The sequence below is a fragment of the Rhinatrema bivittatum genome, chromosome 1 (genome assembly GCF_901001135.1).
Source record: "Rhinatrema bivittatum chromosome 1, aRhiBiv1.1, whole genome shotgun sequence".
In the NCBI taxonomy this organism is placed as follows: Eukaryota; Metazoa; Chordata; class Amphibia; order Gymnophiona; family Rhinatrematidae; genus Rhinatrema; species Rhinatrema bivittatum.
In genome coordinates this window covers 353,055,210-353,068,587 of record NC_042615.1, presented here as the reverse complement: position 1 = coordinate 353,068,587, position 13,378 = coordinate 353,055,210, and positions in this window count along the sequence as shown.

Genomic DNA, 13,378 nt, shown 5'->3' with positions numbered 1-13,378 from the left:
AGAGTTTAATTGTGCGTTGAGTGCCTTTTCAAAAACACAAAGTTAAACTACAATGTCACAAACAATGAGGGCAATATTCAGCGCTACATAGCCAGATCAATTAGGACTTAACTGGCCCTGCTGAATGGCCGCTACTTTGCCAGATATCTAGCTATCTATCCATCCAGCTAAATAGTTAGCCAGCTAAATGGCGGGTGGGTTGAGGGTATTTCTGGGAGGGGCCCACTTAGCTGGATAACTTATCTGGCTAACACTGGTTGACCACAGTGCTTTCCTAAAGTTGGCTGGATAAATTTATCCAGAAAACTTTAAGATAGCTGGATATATTCAGCAGCTGTGCCACTGAATATATGGGCTAAGTTAGCCGAATGTGATTGGTGGCATTAGTGTGAGCCCTTGTTGCTGTGGCATGGTATATGCAGCCTCGTAGGTGACCCTACAAGGCTTATGCCAACAGCTAGTGAATGTGTCCCGTATTGGGATAAGCTGGAGCTTCACCTCTATTAACCGCCTCTCCCGCAGGTTGAGCCCTTGGATTCTGACGGCTGACAGAGCTTAGGTAGGTCCCTAGGGCGCTCTGGTAAGTAAGAGTTTGAGAACACACTGGGGTCAGGACAGACAGCAGACTGAAGGAGTCAGAGACAGGCCAAGGTCGGGGCAAGCTATGGACAAACATGGTCAAGATCCAGGCAGCAGGCAATTATGGTCAGGTGCAGGCAAGAGGTCAAGATCTGGAGATTAAGGTCAAGGATAAACAAAGACATACAGAACACTGGAAAAAACAAACAGGATAAAACACCACTGGACATGAACAAAGGGATGAGGTAAGGCTGGACAAAAACAATAGGACGTGGCAAGGCTGGGCAAGAAAGGATGGGCAGGAAGGTTGGATGAGGCAAGGCTGGTCAGGAAGGCTGGATGAGGCAAGGTTGGACAAGGCACATAAACCAGGAAGATAGGAACACCAAGACAATCAAGAAACAGGAACAAGAGCAATACACACTGTGAAGCAGAAAACCCGTTGCTGAGGCAATGGTGAGCCATCTGAGGAGCCCTTAAGTAGTGAGGGCTGGCTGACATCATGAAAAGGTGCTGCAGGGATTTTCCTGCCGTGGATCCTTAAAGGGAAGGTTCTGCATGTGTTGCAAATTTGGTGGTTTGGAGGGGTGGACTGCCCAGCCATAAGAGAATTGCAGGTTTCAGCAAAGACACACGGAAGACATCATTATTTATTTATTTATTTTAAGTTTTTCTATACCGGCATTCGCGATGAGTATCGCATCATGTCGGTTTACAATTAACAAGTGAAGAGGTAACAAGAGGTCATAAATAACAATAAATAACAAAAATTAAAAAAGGTAGTAGTAATAGTAACAATATACAAGTGAAAGTTAAGGGTTGCAGTTACAATAAAACAGGGTAGTAATAACTTGGAACAGAGAAAAGAAGCTGGGGTTTTTAACTAGATACATATGATACATATATGCATATCATGCACATCATGAATCTGTAAAGAAGCCCGTAATTTGAGCTTGGGGGCCTCGAGACACAGGAGTAGCTCAATGGGAAATGGATCCACAAGTCACAGTGCAAACATTAAAGATGGCTTCTCCAATCACAGATTCTTTGTACTGAGCCAAACCAAGTCTCCTGGGTGAAGTTGGGGTGCTGGGTGATATTTCTTGTCTGCCTGTCTCTTGAATCATTCAGCGGCTTGCTCAGGAGATGATGTGTCTTCTGCCAGAACTCCCAGAGTTTCTGCCCCACAAGATTAGATGCAGGGGAAAGGGTCAAAATTTGGACAGGCTTGGATGTATGGGGATAATGCCCAAACACTATGCAGAATGGGGCAACCCAGTGGAGCTGCTCATATAGTTATTGTGGCAGAATTCAGCCCATGGAGTAGAGATACCCAATTATCTTGACATTAGCTCATGTAGGCTTGTAAAAAGGCCTCCTGACTCTGGTTTACTCACTTGGTTTGTCTATTACTCTGGGGTCAGTAGGCCGAGGTATAGTCCAAGGTCATCCCCAATTACTTGCATAAATATTTCCAGAAGGGAGCTGTAAACTGCACTCCCCAATTTGAGAGAATGTGAAGGGGAAGCCTGTGCAGACAGAAGATATGTTGGGCAAAGAGTTGAGCTAATTCAGGTGCTGATGGGAGCCCCAGGAGGGGTATGAAATGTGCCATCTTAGAGAATCGATCCACCACCACCACCCATATGGTGGTGTTGCTACCGGAAAGGGGAAGGTCGGTGACAAGTCAGTGGCCAAGAGGGTCCAGGGTTCCTTAGTGGCTGGCAGTGGCTGGCAGTGGCTGTATCAAGCGCCAAGGTCGAGCTCGTGCACTTTAGTCATGGCACATGTGGGGTAAGGCTCTACGTACCACTTCACATTCATCTTCATCTGAGGTCACCAGTAGTGTTGAAAGATTAACTCCAAGGTTTGGGTGATACGCGGGTGACCTGCTAGCCAAGAGTCATGGGCCCAGAGAAGAGCCTTCTGCGATAACTACTGAGGAACAACAATCTTCTGGCTGGCTGGTAACTCCAGAAAACGGTTTAATGTTTTGAAATTTAACTTGGTGTATACCTTGATTGGGGGAGTAACTTGACTGCCAGCAACTACTATATAGAAAAGATGGATTTTGGTTCACTGAGGGTAGATCTCAAAGGCTGGATGTTGCGACCGTCGCTGCTCAACGTCTCCACTCTGCCCTCCTTACCTCTTTGGCGACTCCCTCTTGCTCAAGTGGAAGGTTGGCCGCCGCGGCGTCTCACTGCGTCCCCGGAGCGGCTCGCGCTCTCTTTGTTTTTCAGGTCACAGTCAGGAACCGGGACTCGCTCCTCGAGGCCCATGTTCCTGGACTGGTTGCTGAATACTCTTCCTGCCTGGAAGTCATCGCTGCCTACTACACCAGTGAGTTATCTTCTCTCTCTCACAGCTTTCCCTGGAACCAGGTACTCGCTCCTCGAGGGCCTAACCTATTCCAACACCTGGACTACTTCTAGAGACTATTTTGTGAGTGTTACCATCAAGGCTCTGTTCCTGAACTCTGCATACCCTGCCTACTCACTATATTCAGTTTCTCTACAGCTCAGTTATCCAGGGATCGCTGTTCCAGTATCTGAGGGACTACAGCCCTGCTGGGCACCTCCAGCTCATTACTGCCACCTCTGGTGGTTCAATATACTGTTTAATAAAAGAACTAGTGTGTGTCTGTCTCCATACTCTGAGCCTGACCAGTGGTCCCTCTCGGGATCTTCCCCTGGGGGTGTGCAGATGGATCCAAAGCAGGGTCTTCAGGAGCAGGACATGACTACTAAGAAGAGAAAAAAATCAAATTAGAAGATAACTTTCTGGCATAAACCCTTATGAATTTGCTGAGAAGTGGAGAGGCAAAAAATAAACATCTCACAGATGCAAAACTATTTACCAAGCAAGTCTGAAGAATGAAACATTCAAGGCAATACAGGATTCTCCATCAGAAACAATAGAGCTTAGCTTACACACTAGTCCAACAGCTAACTTGACTAACCAAGGACTTTAAGGCTCTTCTGGGCTGGAACTCCTAGCCTAACAACAAACAGGTGTTCCTTGACATTGCAAATGGTTCCTTGAGCCTTTTACTGACACTCCTGGTTGTTTCTGGAGTGCTGATGGCAGGGCCAGTGCAAGGGTCTGTAGCACCCTAGGCAGACCCTTGTAACACCGCCCCCACCCCCAAAGCCACCTTGAGTTGAATGAGCCCCTCTGACATTGGGAGATATATAGGTTATGGTTACCCTCTTACAGTGCTTTCTCTCACCTAGTGAGTACTCAACGACTGCTGTTACCCCCTCCATTTTCAAAATGGCACTCTCTCATACCCTGGTGGTGCCCTGTCCACTGACACCAACCTAGGCAACTGCCTATCCCGCCTAATGGTTGCACCAGTCCTGGCTGATCGTAAATGTGTGCCTTTTCTTAATGCTTGGCAGTCTTCATATTGCTGGTGTTCTGTCCACCACCCCTTCCACCTTGGGGCCTGCTCCAGCAAAGGGACGGCTTCTGGGTGTCTCCGTGGTAAAGGTAGAGATGGAAGACTGGGTTTGTAGGGCCTAAAACACTTGACAGACAATATCCTCAATTTGGAGTATGGCAGCTTGAGTGAGTTCAAACAAACCTTGCCTGACTTCAGACAGACATTGCCTTAGGTCTGAGAAAACATATGCAATGGTTGTGTTGCATGTGCTCACATCAGCCTTCATATATCTGATTTCTCTTACACAGAGTGTAGTCCATGAAGAGCCATGCTGGAATAGTTCTTCTGACCATCCACAATATGTTCAGCCACATTTCTAGGTGATGGAATATTGGGCTCAGCTCTGTGGCCTGCAAAGTGCTTCTGGAAGATGATGGTGCTGAGTCCAGCAGGATTGGCAACACGCCCTCAGCGCATACCTCCACCTCAGCTGGCATGTCATAGATGTGGTTGGGTACCTCATAATCTTCAGCTTCCTCTTGCTCCTCCTCTAGCACATCAGCTATCTCTTCTAGATTGTCCCACTGACAGTACCTGCTAGGCCTGGGCTGAGTGTACAGATTGAGCAGGTGTGAGCTGTGTACTACTGCTCTCTGTGAAATAAATAACATGTAACTGTTAGTCTAAAAAAAAAACAACTTTTTGTCCACAGCACTTCCTCAAATGGCTTCCATCACTCTTCCTCTCCCCTCAACAGCCATTCTGAAATCAGCATGGTGTATTGTCATGCACTCTTCAAGCTCCAGGAAAACGTTTCTGAACATTGTTCTTTTATCTAATAAAATGCAATCTGTACAGAGTTTGGTCCTCTCCTAGCATGTGTGCTTATTTTCTTTTGTGTTGTTGTAAATAATGATTGTAGATGCAAAGGGGCAGATTTTCAAAGGCTACAAGTGTAACATGCACGCATAACCCGAGAAAATCTGCCCCTGCGCGCGCCAAGCCTATTATGCATAGGCTCGGTGGCGCGCGCAAAAAGGGGCGGCCTGGGGGCATGGCCGAGGCATGGCAGCGGTTCGGGGGCAGCCCAGGGGCACGGCTGGGGGTGTGGCGGCGGTCCGGGGGCGGGGTCGAGTGCTCCGGCACAGCGGCCTGTGCCGGGGCATGGCGCACCAGCAGCCGGCCGGTGCGCGCAAATTACGCCTGCCTCGGGCAGGCGTAACTTTGGGAGCAAAGGTAGGGGGGATTTAGTTAGGGATGGGGGGGGCTGGAAAAAAAGTTCCCTCCAAGGCCGCTCTGATTTCGGAGCGGCCTTGGAGGGAACGTGGAAAGCCATTGGGGCTCCCCTTGGGCTCGGCGCACGCAAGGTGCACATGTGTGCACCCCCTTGCGTGCGCCGAGCCTGGATTTTATAACATGCGCGTGGCAGCGCGCACATGTTATAAAATTGGGTGTAGATTTGTTCGCGCCGGGTTGCGCGAACAAATCTATGCCCGCGCGTAACTTTTAAGATCTGGCCCAAAGTGTTTTTGTTTGATTGTAGAAGGTTTGCTGGATATAGAAAAGTTGTAAATTGAGTGGCTTGAATGTGTTCTTCTAAAGTTGTAACTGAGTGGTTTTGAAGTGAGAAGAGTATAATACATTTTAAATAAATACATGTTAGGGATGCGCAGTTGTTTAAAACAAATGTGCTAAATGGGACAAATGAAGCCTTTTTCAGTTCATACTGAAAGGAACATATCGAAAATGGCCTCTCTCAAAAATACCTGAAAAGTTTGGGGTATGTTCATTTGTAATAATGTGTGAGTGCTCTTTGGTTTTATAAGGGTGCAGGAGGACAGAATAATCTAGTCTCCAGTCTTTTCTCCACAGAATCAGCTTTATTATTTACAGCATAACAGAAAACAGATTATAAAGGTCTGCCTACCTCAGCAATTCTAAATCAAAATTACAGCAATAGGTCAGTCTTGTAGTAGAAGCTGCCTTCTCCTTGTCCCCAGGACCTCCCTGTTCCCTCTTGGGCTTGCTCTCTTATTCCTCTGCAAGGGAAATGCCCTGGGAGCAGAATTCCCTTCTGGGCTGTCTTAAGATGGACCCAGCAAAATGCCTGGTCTTGATTTTTTAAGGGGGTCCTGATATACATTCCTTTGCATGTTTTTGTAAAAAAATAAAAGAAATAAAAAAAGTCTCTCAGAGGCTTTCCAACCCTCATCCCACCCTTCAGCAAAGCCTCCAGGCCCAGACTATGCCTCCCCCCCCCCCCCCCCTTTCTGCCTCACATAGCCTCTGGGCCTGAGCCAATGTGATTGGGTTGATCAAACCCAGTGTGGGCCTCCCATCCCCACCTAACTTACCTCCTCCATTGGGAGGGGGGGGGGGGGGATGCCCAAGAAAAGGGCAAGAGTGATGCCTGTTGCTCCTGCCCCTACTGATTATTTCAAAATAAAATGGCGCCAGCCAATTTGAAGACAGTGCCAGAATTGCATTACATTGGCACCTGTCTCAGGTTGGCTGGTGCCATTTTTAAAAGGAATCAGTGGGGACAAGAGCAAAGGTAGCACTCTTCCTTAGCAAACCCTGATGAGAAATTCACTCAGTCGATATTGGAATAATTAAAATCTCCTATTATTATTGTGTTTCACTTTTATTATCCTATCTAATCTGTTAGCATAAGATCATGAGAGGTCTTGAATGAGTAGATGTGACTCTGTTATTTACACTTTCGAATAATAGAAAGACTAGGGGGCATTCCATGAAGTTAGCAAGTAGCACATTTAAGACTAATTGGAGAAAAATATTTTTCACTCAACGCACAATAAAGCTCTGGAATTTGTTGCCAGAGGATGTGGTTAGTGCAGTTAGTGTAGCTGGGTTCAAAAAAGGTTTGGATAAGTTCTTGGAGGAGAAGTCCATTAACGGCTATTAATCAAGTTTACTTAGGGAATAGCCACTGCTATTAATTGCATCAGTAGCATGGGATTTTCTTAGTGTTTGGGTAATTGCCAGGTTCTTGTGGCCTGGTTTGGCCTCTGTTAGAAACAGGATGCTGGGCTTGATGGACTCTTGGTCTGACCCAGCATGGCAATTTCATATGTTCTTATGTTCTTATCAGTTTATTTGATCATCCTGGTCAGGTGGACGGTAAAATACACTCACTGCTATCCATAGAGGATCCAAAGTACAGTTTGTTTCCTGCAGCACTTTTATGCTACTTGACTCTATGCCATCCTTTACACAGAGTGACACAAAACCATCAATACAATCTGCCCTGTGATTTTGATATATATTTTATCCTTCTTTGTTACTGGACCAGGCAACTGAATGTCTATCGGATCTAACATCACTACAATGTACAGTCTGATTTATTAGGGCTTTTTTTTTTTTTATCATTCGGTGTCTATGAGAAGAAAGTTTAGTATATCAGGTCCTTAGTCTACAGTGCTGAAGATATCAACAGAACAACAACAAATAAAGGATGATGATAAGCCATTTTGAAGCAGTTGGTTAAATATAAAGCCTAGAGATGTGCATTTGTTTGAAAAGAATGGGTGAAACATAACGAATAAGCCCATATTCAAGCCCCCCCTTGAAACAAATGGAGGGGGGTCTCATGAATGTCTCATTGTTTCTTCCGTTTCAAAATAATACCTTTTTTCCCATCTGGTAATGAACACAAAATATTTGAAGCGTGGAAAGGTGAGGGATTATGTACCTTGAGACATGTAATAGATGAAGAAACTGGAGCATTTATGAGCTTTCAGCACTTACAAACAACTTTTGATTTACCTAAGACCCATTTTTTTTTATTATTTACAGGTATGTCATTTTTTCCTTGGGATGAAAGCTGAAATTTAAAAAAGAGAATAAATGGGCAGTTGAGATGGAACAGATGGCTAACTGGAAAAATCCCATTGCTAACTGGTATCACTTTTGCAAAACTAACAGAGGCCAAACTTTGTTGAATGATTTTGAGAAAAGCTGGCGGAGGGATTTGGGAGAAGTATCAGCAGAAGGGTTAGGAAAAATCTTTTGGGACCCCAAATGTTACCTGTATTGATGCAATGTAAGGAAATGCAATGTACAATTTTACATCATTGTCAAGCAGATTGAACATGCCTGTGTAGGATAGGAATGGCAGAGACTGATGAATGCCACAAATGCAATAGGGAAATAGAGTCATTCATACATCTTTTTATGCTATGCCATAGAAATTACTCTTTTTTTGGAGAAGGTTTTGGTAGCTATTAAAGCTTACACTTACATTACTGTTATGATGCTGCTCGCGGGCCATGAGCAGCCTCTCACCTCTCTTGCGGCCCTGGAGGCCACCAACGCCATTGTCTTGCGCGGCCTAGAGCCGCCGCTGTCCTTTCTCCAACTTTGCCCTTCCTCGCGGAATGGAGCCGCCGAAATCCTGGCCTTGTCTCGCGAAGCGGAGGCCGCCAACGTCACCTCTCCCGATGCGGCAGGAAAGCCGTGGCTGCCCCTCCTGCGTGGCGGGAGTGCCGCTCCTGCCTCTCACCTTCGGGGCCCGGAGGCTGCTGAAACTGCTGCCTCTACGCAGCAGGAGTGTCGCCATCAGCCTTGTTCTTTGCGGTGGGACACCGCCGCTGCTGTCCCTGACCCCAGCACTCTCTAGCTGCGCCTCTCTTCAACATTTAAAGGGCCCATGGTGGGAAAAGCCCCGTGGCCCTGCCTGATGACGTTTCTCAGAGTCCCATCTTCAGCCCTATGAAAGGGTTCCTCGCCAGTCCCTCGGGGCCTTTACAAGGAGATTGCCTGCTCCTGGATTCCTCGTCCCATCTCTTCATTCCAGGAGGCTCCGAGGTCATTTCGCTTCTTCAAGGTCCTATATTCTTCGTGGGAGCTCCCTTGTCTCGTCTGTTGTTCCTGGTCTCTTGACGGATCCTGCGTCCTCGTCTGCTCCGTGTTCTGATGTTCCAGTTCTCCAGTTCCTGTCTTCTGATGTTCCAGCATCTTCGGTTCCTGTCTTCTGATGTTCCAGCGTCTTTGTTTCCTGCCTTCGGATGTTCCTATCTCTTTGATTCCTGTCGTCAGATGTTCCGTATTCTCCTGTCCCGGGCTCCGGGAGTTCGAGTCTTGTCTCTTCCTGCTGGATCCAGTCTCCAGATGACCATCCTGTGTCCTGTTCCTGGCTATTGGAGTCCTGTTCCAGTTGAGTCCTTCTTCAAGTGCTGCCCGGATCTCTCTTTCTTCCTGAGCTTCAGTCCTGTGCTCTCCCTGCTCTCCGCGTGGTCCATGACCAGCCTCTTCAGGTTGTGTAGGGCGTGCAATGGGACAGGGTGGTCCGTGACCAGCCCGCGGAGGGCTGTGTAGGGTGCCCTGAGGGGTAGTGTCTGCCTGAGTCTCTAAGTGCCTTGTCTTATCCAAGTCCTTCAGTGCCTCGTCTCGTCCAAGTCTCCAAGTGCCTATGTCTTGTCTTTGTACTACAGTCATCGTCTGTCCTTGACCTCTGTCCATCCTGTCGCGCCTGCCGTTCCCAGGCATCGGGTCAGAAAGGGCTATCGAGTGGCTGGAGGGCTATCCCAGAGACCAGCATTGTGTTGCTGGGTCTCTTCTGGTGCATTTGGGTTCGGTAGAGGTCAGGCCCCGAGTCTTCAGCCTGTCCGCCCATGCTCAGATAGTCTCGCCTGCCTTGGTGCTTCTCCAGAGTTCCCTCTGGGGCCATGCCATGGCCCAAGGGCACACTCTCCTGAATCGGGACTGCTCCCTAGCACTCCCCAACAGTTACACTACCATTTAAGGGGGAGATATTATTATTGGGAGGAGCAGACTCGTTGCGGGCCACTGAATCCTCAGTGACAGAGTCAATTTTTTTTTTTTTTTTATTGCCTTTTTAATTGCATGTAAATGCATTTTAAATGAATGGATTAGTGATGCTCCTCCATCTTTCTTATATTGGAAGGAACAAATGGTTGCTACTATGCAAATGGTATATTATGATGTGTGTTTCCTAATGCGCTTAGTTCCAGCTGAATATATAGCAATATGGAAATGCTTCTACGATTCTTTGTCAAGGGAAGAACAGAAAAAAAATTTGTGGATGTGGGATACTTGACAACTTGGCAGATGACTCACAAAGGCAGACACTGACCTCACTTCAATTATAAATCATAACCTGTTAATCATCGGTTGGGAGGACTGCTATGAGTGGGTTTGGTGTGAATGATTGACAGAAGGGAGGGGAATGAAGAGGAGGGTGAGTTGGGAGAAATTGTTGTTGTCTATTAAGAAAAATGATAAGGTATGAGATTGGACTGTTACCATTATATGGGATGTTTTATTGTGTATTCAACACTTTTGATTCATATTGTTGGTTCATAAATATTGTTTAATGTTCAATACTCTTGTGATGTGCTTTTGCCTTGTCTCAATAAAAGAATTTTCAAAAAAAAAAAAGAATGTTGATGCCACTTTTGGTGTTATTTTTCCTCTCATGCTACCTTTGAAGTTTCATGCCACTGTTGTTGGTGCCTTCTTTTGAGGCCTTGGGTTGTTATTTCACCCTCTTGCTGCTTCTTTGCTCCTTTCATGGTCTTTGAAGAACTCATGCCACTGCTGGTACCCCTTTGACTCTTTATAGTGCCTTAAGCTATTCATGCCACTTTTGGTGTCACGTTAACATAGCCTTAATGTGTTAGCAAGCCTTCATCCTTCTGATGATGTTTACCCATTAATTTTATTAGCATTGATGAGAAAACCCCCCAATGTTGGAGCTCAAAATAGACTGCAGTTCTTCCCCTATAGACTTTAATGGTAAATGAATGAACAAATAAAACAAGCAAATGATTGGTGGGGTTTTTTTGTTTTTGTTTTAAACTAAAATGAATCAAATGGAGGTGCCCTATCAAACAAAACATATTTTTTTAACTCTGCACACCCCTAAAACTGCCTCCACTGTTTTCTGAATTTATTGTACATTATTCCAAGAGATCTTTATAAAGGGGTAGATAAACCTGATCTGGTCACTCCCATGAACATTTTAACTCCTATTTGATCTGCTCTTCTCGTACCTCGTCAAGCCTGTAAGGTATGCAGGGATTTACTGAGTGAGAACTGGAAATAAATCAAGTTTTAGAGCTTTCAGGAGTTTGGATGAAGCAAACTGACACTAATCCCATTCATCTTCCAGATTTTACCATTATGCCAGCTAAGAGAAGTAGCAACACCCATTCCACAGTCCACACCCACAATGAAAGCAGTTGGCATTGAGTGCGACAGTGCTTAAAAGTACTGCCTTCTATTTGCTTACTGGCTTAATCAAGTTGTAGAAGGAATAATAACCATAATAGAGGATATCTCCATTGAAAGGAGCTTTGACAGGAAGACAGAGGCTGAGGTGCCCTTTTTTTTTATTATATGCAACCAATTTGAGATTGTGTAAGTAATAATTACCAATAGGAAAGGTGAATCCCTGTCAAAATCGCACTAGCTGAATTTAAATAGAAAAATGTATGATTCAACAAACAGAATATGTCCCAATATAAAGGTCCTATTTACTGAAAATTATACGATTTTTAGTTCTTTTTCTACAATCAGCTGTCAGAGAAAAAAAATCATTAATTTCCTAAACATTTATAATGGGGGGGGGGGGGGGGGGGGGGCGCGGGGGGAGAGAGCATTCTTGATTGCTAAATCTATATGAAAGTGACATTTTTTTCCAGGCGTTTATAAGATACCCTTGCATGAACTAAATGTGGTACTGACTGAGCCCCACAGCTTACTGAATCCTGCAATATTATTTTCCCTAGTGGAAAAACAATTCTGGGAGAAATACTGCAACTTAAGACTCTCGAATGGCCTTTGTGCATTGTTAGCCCCACAGCCCATCACGTGATGAGGCGGGGAGGGGTGGGGCTTAAGGCTGCCAGTACAGCGGCGCATGCAAGTTGCTGCTGCTCCAACGGAGCAGTAAGCAACATAACAACAAAAGAGAAAGGTAGGAAAAAGGGTTTAGGGGATGGGAAGGACAGGAGAAGAGGGAGGGAGTATGGGCAGAGGGGTAGGGAAGTTCCCTCCCAGTCCGCTCCTTAATTGGAGCGCCCTGGGAGGGAACCGGGAGAGGCCCGATCTCATCGGGACACGTACTTTTAAAAAATTAGGGGTCCCCCTGCGCGCGCTGCCCACATATGCACGAGCGGATTATAAAATCTGGCGTGCATGTGCTCACGGCCCACCGATTTTATAACATGCGTGCACCGGCGCTCACGTGTTATAAAATCGGCGCGTCCATGTGAGTGCGCCGGGAAGTGCGCGCACATGGATGTGCGCGTGCACCTTTAAAAATCTACCCCTAAGGGGTAGATATTCAAAAATAGCCGGTTAAGTGGGTTAGCTAAGTGGTGTCTGCTGAATGGGACCAGATATTCAGCCATCAGCCCTTAGCTGGATAAGTTCGGTCTTATCCAATTAAGTGGGGCTGAATATCGGAATGTGTGGGTTAGAAATTTTAATAAATAAATAAATAAAAAGGCACACTAGCCTGCCAGTGCAGTCCAAAAAGTGAGTTACACTTCTTGAGGAGTCATTCACTTTTCTGGGTTACTTCAAATGGGGTTGTTTAATGCCATCTGCAGTAAGCAATGTTAATGTTTTTTTAAATACCTTTTTTTTTAACATAATCTTTATATTGGGAACATCAACGAACAATGCAATACAGCAAGCACACTCAAGAAGTCAAACAAACGATCCCTTCTCCCCACCCATAATGTATATACCCTGTTACTCAATCAAGGATACATACTTTCAGTAGTCAAAAGATCCATGTGTGCAACTCATCAAATAACGGCACATGTGCTCCTTGCCTGTCTAAGGCATCCAATGAAAGTTTGATGATTACATGTGTAATGACCCTTTGGGTTCATTACCAGTAAGATCCTAGTTAACTCCTTGAACTAGGACGGACAGGTTAGTAATTTAGAGGAGGCACCATTCAGTACAGCCCCTCCCTTTGAGGTTGCTGGGATGCTCATCCCCTTGTGATATAAAGGCAGCTCTCCCCCAAAGAAGGTGGGGCAGTGCAGCTTGATTTTTGCAGTTAGAGGAAATATAAGAGTTTCTGCCTCAATTATTCTTGGGGCCTACCTTTGTACTCAGGCACCACCTGCCTGCAGTTTGGGGGAAAGGTTGGGAAGCTGCTTTCCCAGTCCACTCCTTGGCTGGTTGGGTTTGTCTTCCGGGTTGTGTTTTTCATGATTTTCACTTTAGCTATAGGAATCCTTGTGAGACTGCTGGTTTTTTTTTTGGCCAGGAAAGAAAGTACGTCAAAGTCTCTCCTTGGGGGGGGGGGGGGGGGGCTAGGATTGGGAAGACCTGCCCACCATCTATGAGGACAGTGGAAGGATGGTGACCCGATGCAAGAGGAGTCTGGTGTTTGAACTCAGTTATGGA